The sequence below is a fragment of the Dipodomys merriami genome, unplaced genomic scaffold, assembly GCF_024711535.1.
Source record: "Dipodomys merriami isolate MVZ:Mamm:240054 unplaced genomic scaffold, mDipMer1.0.p SCAF_602, whole genome shotgun sequence".
Taxonomy (NCBI): Eukaryota; Metazoa; Chordata; class Mammalia; order Rodentia; family Heteromyidae; genus Dipodomys; species Dipodomys merriami.
The window spans coordinates 204,675-212,592 of record NW_027206183.1 but is presented as its reverse complement, the minus strand read 5'-3'; the positions used below and the strand labels follow the sequence as shown (position 1 = coordinate 212,592).

The 7,918-nt window shown below is 47.7% G+C and overlaps 1 long non-coding RNA gene across 1 annotated transcript; it reads left to right on the top strand.

Moving 5' to 3' along the window:
* Positions 1-1,659: 1,659 nt before the first annotated feature.
* Positions 1,660-4,645, top strand: LOC138814722 (uncharacterized). Its single transcript, XR_011368062.1, has 3 exons — positions 1,660-1,769; positions 2,190-2,301; positions 4,463-4,645. It is a non-coding gene; the product is annotated as an uncharacterized lncRNA (long non-coding RNA).
* The last annotated feature ends 3,273 nt before the right edge of the window (positions 4,646-7,918 follow it).

Sequence of the window (7,918 nt, the reverse complement as noted above, 5' to 3'; positions counted from 1 at the left end):
GGATTCAGCACATAGCACCCTTTGGGATGACTCAGCAAACAGCATCTTTTTAAGGACTCAGAATATAACTCCCATGAGGGAAGGACCCAGTAAATAGCGCCCTGTGAAGGACTCAGCACATAGCTGTATGTCGCAAGTTCAGCTGTCATTAGAATTAGGGTGCTTTCTTCAGTATCACCATTCTTCAGAAACACGTCACAAATCCTACCAGTTCACATTTAGACAAGCTGTGTTTTATGAGGGAAGTCAGCTGGGGGTCTTTAACTAAAAGCTTGGGGGCCCTGTCCCTGAGCTCTTTGGTTCAATGCTAGAGCTCTAACACTTGGAGGCACAGATCCAATTTTGTTTTTGGGGGTTTTTCTTTGACAGGTCTTATGGTGATAAGTAAGGCTAAGTTAGGGTATCCGTGGGCAAAGGCTCTTAGCTCAGCCTGGAGCTGACCTCTCCCTTCCCTCTTGCCCTGGAAAGCTGGGCCTCCTGGAGCTCTCTGGGCCTAGGGTTGAACAGACCTACTCAGGCATCAGCAATCAGGGTGAGCAAAAGTCAGCTTGGCCCTAGTAACTTGCCCAAATTGAACTCTAGAGGATAATGGCATGAGACCGCATGTTGCGTGTGTGGCCACCAGGGGGCAGGAGTGGCCCACAATAGGGATTGTACTTGTCACTTGTGTTTACTCTTGCTTCCCTGGGGCCCCCAATCATGATTCAAAGCCACCATGGACAGCAAAGTCCTTGAGACTCTTACCTACAATTAACCATCAAAAAGGAAGTGGGGCTGCACACACACACACACACACACACACACACACACACAAACACAAACACACACACCACATATATGCAAAATCAGAGATTTCTACACTGCAGTCTTTGGGTATTCTCTACTTTTTCCCCCACTAAGCCTGGTGGCTGCTGGCCCAGGTGTTTGGTGCATACAACATCACCTGGCATCTTCAATTTTGGAGGAACAGAATGGCTAGAAGGTCAACCTTCCCCCATCCCGGCTCCTTGATTGGGTCATCGTCTATCCAGGCCCTTTGGGGCTTCTTTACAGACTCGCCAAGATGCCTTCAAAAGGCATCACATACTGGGCACTGGTGGCTCATGCCTGTCATTCTAGCTACACAGGAAGCTGAGATCTGGAGGATCATGGTGCCAAGCCAGTCTGGGCAGGACAGTGTATGAGACTCTTATCGATGAACCATCAGAAAACAAAAATGGCAGTGTGGCTCAAGTGGTAGAGTGCCAGCCTTGAGAAAAAGAGCTCAGGGACAGCCTTCACGACCAACAACAACATGGAGAGGCATTGCATGATGTCTTTGGGATTGTCATGGGCCAAATGTAATTGGAATTAATTATAATTGGAATTAATCAAGTCCTCCAAGACAAAGCAGTACCTCCTTTAATCCTGTGCTCCTCCATCTCGTCTCACCCCCTGGCCTTGTTCGTGCTTTGGGTCAGCATGGTTCTGGCTGGATGGGAGGGCTCCAAGGAAGATCCCAGAGCAATCACCCCACCTCCTTCTGCCCTGCTCACCCTGATGCTTCTGCTCTTTGCCATAGACCTTCTTCCTGGAATCCATCCATGAGGTCATCACCACCATCATAGTGGTGAGTGGTGGGTGTGGCCTAACTAGGGGCAGTCAGAGGTGGAAGTAGGTCTGGGACTAGGAGCTTCCACTTTGGGTGTGGGCTGAGGCCTGGGCTGACTTTTATTTCATCCTGAGCCTTGCAGTGGTAGGGAGACAGTTTAGACTTTACATTGAGTCAGGTAAGATTGGAATCTGGAGGACCACTTGTGTGGGGAAGGATGTGGGACTCAGGGGGCCACTGTTGTTGGTATTTTCTTGGGACTCCCCCCTCCCTCTCTCATCCCTCAATGGTAGAAGAAAAACTTCAACTCAGGGTGTGGGAAGAGGGGGCAGGGGAATATTTTGGGTTGAACCAGACTTGTGCTTCATATTAATCCTAGCCCCTACTTCCTATTTATCTGAGGAATGGCCATATGGGTTTGGGAGGGGGAAAAATCATCCTAGCTGAGAATGTGGATCAGTGGTAGAGTGTTTGCCTAGCATGCCAGAAGTCACCAATGGGCCACCAATAGGCCATTAGATGTCCCTTGAGTTTGGGCCAACTCCCTTCAGCCTCTGCCCTACCCTACCCCCAGTTTAACCTTCCCGTTGCCCGGCAGATGGAGGCCTGAGAGAAAGCCACTTGGTCACCTACTTCTGGTGGCTGCCAACGCTTTTGAGAGTCAGTATGTCACATAGAGAGTCGTCATCTACATCAGTCTACCGGAGAAAGTGAGAGAGCACTCCTCCCCTGAGCCTGGAAGCTGTGGGCAGATCTGGATGTGGGGCATCTGGGGCAGGACCTGCTCCTTGGGGGAATCCACTATGGGGTCGGGAACCCTGACCTCTCCTCTGGCAGTTTCCATGCTGTCTTCAAGTTGCTTCTGAAGCAGTGTTGGGGAGGGGGATGGGAGGCTCAGCCTGTGCTGGCATCTGGAAACTGCTGTCTGTGCTTTCCCTGGCTAGGAGTGACAGCAGCTCCTCAACACTCTCCTCTTCTCGATCTTCTCCTGAGACAGCCAGTGCATGCACTGGGCTTTTTCCCAACATAGCTCATTCAGGACCAACATCTGCTCTTTACACACCATGAGGGACTCCTTGATAGTTTGGATGTGTGCCAAAAGCTGGCTGCATCAATGGTGGAGCTCACCTGCTGGACTCTGGAAGTCCACCTCATCAGGCAGGTCATGGATGAGGGTCTGTGGCTCCAGCTCAGTCTGGCACTGAGCTGCTGGGTTGGCCATGGGGTGCCTGAAGCTAGCCCACCATTCTTGGGTCAGGAGTTTCCCCCTGTGGATCTCATCCTCCAAGAGCACTCTCAGAGCCATGTCACTCTTGGTCTGGGGAACCTCTCCATCCTGTGTGATGGTCACATGTGGTGGGGGGGATTCACCTAGTTACCTTTTGCTTCTCCAGGGCTCATCCCTTCCCCTTCCCCAGGGAAAGCCAGGAAGCTCAGCTGGGCTTGCAGGCATTCCTCCTGTGATCTGGTGGCTTCCAGGCACTTGAGAGTGTCCTGCCACTTCGGGGACACCACCTGGTCCCTCCAGTTTGTTGAGCCCTTCACTTGCATCAGCTGCTCCAGCAGCTGGATCTGCCTCTCTAAGTGCTGCTGCAGGGCCTCCTTCTCAGACCACAGTCGCTCATTGGAGACAATGTGCCATTCACAGGAGGTTCTGAACTCCTGCACTGGCCCAGGGACTGCTCCTGCTGCTCCTGAGCTGCTTGGCTCTCTCTCTCTCAGCCACCACTATCCATTTCTCTATCTTCTTCTCTGAGCAGTCCTACTGCTCCCGCAGATGTTTCTTCATCTGCTGCTTTGTGTCCAGGATGCTGGCAAGCTCCTCCTTCTCACTGCTCACCCGGTGGAGAGCATCCCACAGCAGGGCCAGCTTTTCCTCCGGTTGTCTATCCCACACACATGCACATCCTGGGGTCTCAGGGTTCTCCTGCTGATCCTAGGCTTTCTCCTCCAGTCTCTGCAGTTGCTCCTGCTGCTCCACGTTCTGAAGACGGAGACTGGTTTTCCTGGACCTGGATATGAAGTTGTTCCTCCAGGTTATTCAACTCCATCTTCAGTACCTAATGCCCTCCAGCGCTTGTTGGAACTTGCATATTCTCTTCTTCATGTTGCTCCTCTGTATCTACAGCACTTCCACCTTCTCCTGCAACTCTGTGTTCACTTGCTCCAGGTCATCAAAGTTTCTGGTATTTTCCTCGAGCTGAAGGATCACATCATTCAGCTGTTTGAGGAACATTTTGGTCTTCTCCTTTGCAGCAGTGACCAGAGAAGCCACTATCTCCAGCTCTGCCACACGCCACTCTGTAGCTTGTAGGCAGCTGGTGACAGCTTCATGCTCCCTTTCTCTGTCATCAGCGGCCTGCTGCACTTGGGCCAGTGCACATTGTAAATCGCTTTCTGCCGAAACCAACCGCTGTATGGGTGCCTTTTGGATTTCTACCTCCATTTTTGGTGCTGCATGTATCTGGTCTATCTTCTCCCTCTCTTACTCCCATTGACCCTGCGGGTCTGTCTCCCTACTTCAGTGGTTGGATCTTGGCACAGAGTGCCTGGTTTCTTCTTTTCTGTGGTCCAGGGTGGGCACCATATGCAGGTAGCACCTCTGTGGATCCTTGGTGGGATTGGGACCCTTGACACTCTGGACCCTGGTGGCTGTGACTGAGTCCAAAGTCAGGGTAGGCCCATGGTCGGCATCACCTTTCGCTGGACTCTCCATTCAATCTCGCTCCCCAGTGGTGTTTGTCTTGGGGATCCCTCCCTTTTTCGTGTTCTTTGTTTTCTTGAATGTTTCAGGTCTGTCGGGAGGATACTGCTGGTGTTCTTGTGGCAGCTTTTTGCCCACAGTTCTCTCATTGATTCTTATTGTTTCAGACATTTGAGCGCCAGGACGGCAAAGTTGGGCTGGCCACATTCCCAGGCTCTAGAAAATCTTCTATTCTCCCACTCACTGACTAGGACATCATTTCCTACTCTACCTCAAAGTCACCTGGAGTCTCTTGCTCACCACTCAGCCACCTCTACATTCCTCAACTGCTGATAGTGGTGTCACCCAACAGAGGGATTCCAGGTGCTACTGGGAAGCATGTAATATGGGCATGTCCACTATTCTTGGATCCCATTGGTGAAAAAGAACGATGAAAAATGGGGGTGTGCCTGGAATCCTGGGATGCAGACCAAATGGGCCTAGTCAACATGACAGCAGCTCCTTTACCAGGAAAGTCTGTCCAATCCAGTTGGGGACAAGAGGGAGACCTGCTTTAGCCAGATGGCTGCACAGATTGTTGTGTATGTCTGTTTTTGCCAGTCCTGGACCTTGAACTCAGGATCTGGTCACAGTCCATGAGGTGTTCTTGCTCAAGATTAGCCCTCTACCACTGGAGCCACACAGCTCTACTTCTGGCTTTGTTGGCATTGAGGTTGGACAGGTGTCTCAAGGACTTTCCTGCCTAGGGTTACTTTGACCATGATCCTCCTATCACAGCCTTGTAAGTATCAAGGAGGACTGGTGAGAGCCACTGGTGCTTGGCTAATCATTGTTCGGGATTATGGCTTCCTCAGTAGCCTGCAAGCCTTCAGCAATGCAAGGTGAAGTATGCTTTGGAGCCAGATCACTCAGACCCAGATGGCCATACTGCAAAGTAAGAAAATGTAAAAATGCCATCCTGCCACTTTTTTCTGTGCAATTCCCCCGTTGCACAGGGCCTGAAGTTCTAGGATCCCAGGATAGCTTGTTTTTCCAGTGGCTGCACCCCAGCCTATGGTGATGAAAGCTGAGGCACGGTTACCATGACCTGAGTTCAAGACCATGCTTGGCAAAAAAAGCAAAAAAGCAGAAAAAAAATAGCTCCCTGGCTTGCAATTCACGCTGTTTCTCCTACCTTTGATTTTGAACTTAAGGCCTGGGTAACTCTGAAGCACTGTGGACGAAGGGGAAGCTCACCATGCTTGAAGACAAGAAAGTGAGGCCTGGTCCCTAGGCATGAATTAAAGTCCCAGCCCTGGAAAAATTCTATTTATATATATTGTAAAGGTAAGATTTCTACTTACATATAGATTTTCAGTCCATGTCCTGTTTGTATTGGTTATTTATTGTATTTTTGTTTTATTCATTTATTTTCCATTTTTTAATTGTGAAAATACTGTACATAGGGGATACAATTACATGGGCAAGATAATGAGTACATTTCATATCAAGCATTGTAGCCTCCTCCTTTGTTTCCACTTCCCATCCCTTCCCATGTTCCCTCTCACCCCCCCCCAACCAATCCTCCCTGCTCCTCCCCCGCACTCCCCCTGCACCAATGTTGTAAAGTTCATTTTTGACATAACGACTTGTACATCTCATTGCTGCAATGGGTCCACCTGTATCCCTATTTAAACGATTAATTTTTCCTGTTCCCCTCCACAAATTATACCGACATCAAATACAGTGAAAGCAGGTGTTAATACTGTGGGAGAGGGACGTACAAAGCAACAAAGAAATAATATTATACATGTGTTAGAAACAATCACAAGAGAGAGAAAAACCATTTGAGTACATATCTTAGGGTTCATTTCCCTAACATCACCTTATCTGACCTATTATGCTTGACCCAGACATATACTAGATATTGCAAATAAGGGAAACCATGGGACCTATGTTTCTTTGGGCCTGGCTTACTTCACTTAATATAATTTTTTCCAAGTCTTTCCATTTCCTAATAAATGGGGCAATGTCATTCTTTCTGATGGAGGCATAGAATTCCATTGTGTATATATACTACGTTTTCTTGATCCATTCATCTACTGAGGGGCATCTGGGTTGGTTCCATATCTTAGCTATAGTAAATAGTGCTGCAATAAACATAGTCGTGCTGGTAGCTTTAGTGTGGTCTTGTTTGTAAACATTTGGGTAAATGCTCAAAAGTGGGATTGCTGGGTAATAGGAGAGTTCTATGTGAAGTCTTTTGAGGAACCTCCATACTACTTTCCAAAGTGGTTGAACAAGTTTACACTCCCACCAGCAATGCAGTAAGGTTCTCTTCTGTCCACATCCCCTCCAGCATCTGTTGTTATTAGAGTTCTTGATTATAGGCATTCTAACTGGGGTGAGGTGGTATCTCAATGTTGTTTTGATTTGCATTTCTTTTATGGCTATGGAGGTTGAGCATTTCTTCATGTGTCTATTGGCCATGCTTCTTTCCTCTTCAGAGAAGTTTCTCTTTAAGTCTTTTGCCCACTCTTTTATTGGGCAATTGTTTCTTTGAGGATTTGTTGTTGGGCGATTTAATTTTCTGATTTCCCAGTATATTTTAGATATGAGGTTTTTTATTGACTCTGATGACACACATTCCATTCATGATATTGATGACAACCCATCACATAGTATCTAGATTTGCACATGTGTTCTCCATCATGTCTGACACCCAGGACTCTCAGAGAAAAGGAAAACAGCTATCACACTCAGCTTCTTACTCCATGATCCAATTGTTGGCAGTGCTGGGATCTGAACTCAGGGCCTAGCAGACCCAATTCAGACCCTGAATGGGTGTGTCAAAACTGCAACCTCAAACCAATGAAGCTGCCAGGGCATTTCCAGACCCTGAGATTGAGCTGCAGGAGTGGACAAAATAGCCATACATGGATAGACAGGTGGTAGAACAACAAAAAATATATATTTGTACATAGTGCCAGAGATATCTACCTAATATTCAATGACATCAACTACATTCCTACTAACTCTTAGGACTTTATTATGCCACCATTGAAGGAATAGTATTCTTTTCATGCTTAATTAACCATTCATTAAGATGAATCATTGTCCTAGGATCACTGCCTCTAATTTTGGACTTGACCAATACACGCAGAAACTTCTCATTCAATCATGCATTTGCTAACATTTCATTGTTATTCCCATGCATAGGAACAAGTATCTTGGGATCTCCCCGCACTGGTAGGTGTCAGGACCAGGATTCAAGCTCAGGGCCTATTTTGCCGCATGGGCCTATGGTTTCCCTGATGGGCTGTTAGCCTTCTCCAATGCAAGGTGAAGTACCATTTGCAGCCGTGTAATTCAGACCCAGGATGGTCACCGTGCAAAACAAGAAAATATAAAAAATCCATCCTGCGACATTTTTTCTGTCATTTTTCTGTCATCTTTTCCTGTCATTTTTCTGTCAGTTTTTCCTGCAAAGTTTTAGAGCCTAGGATCCCAGGATCGGCTACAGGCCCATGGGAGCCCACCAGCCTGAGGTGATCGAAGCTGAGGCAGAGTTGTCATGAACTGAGTTCAAGTCCCATGCTTGGCAATAATAATAATAATAATAATAATAATAATAATAATAATAA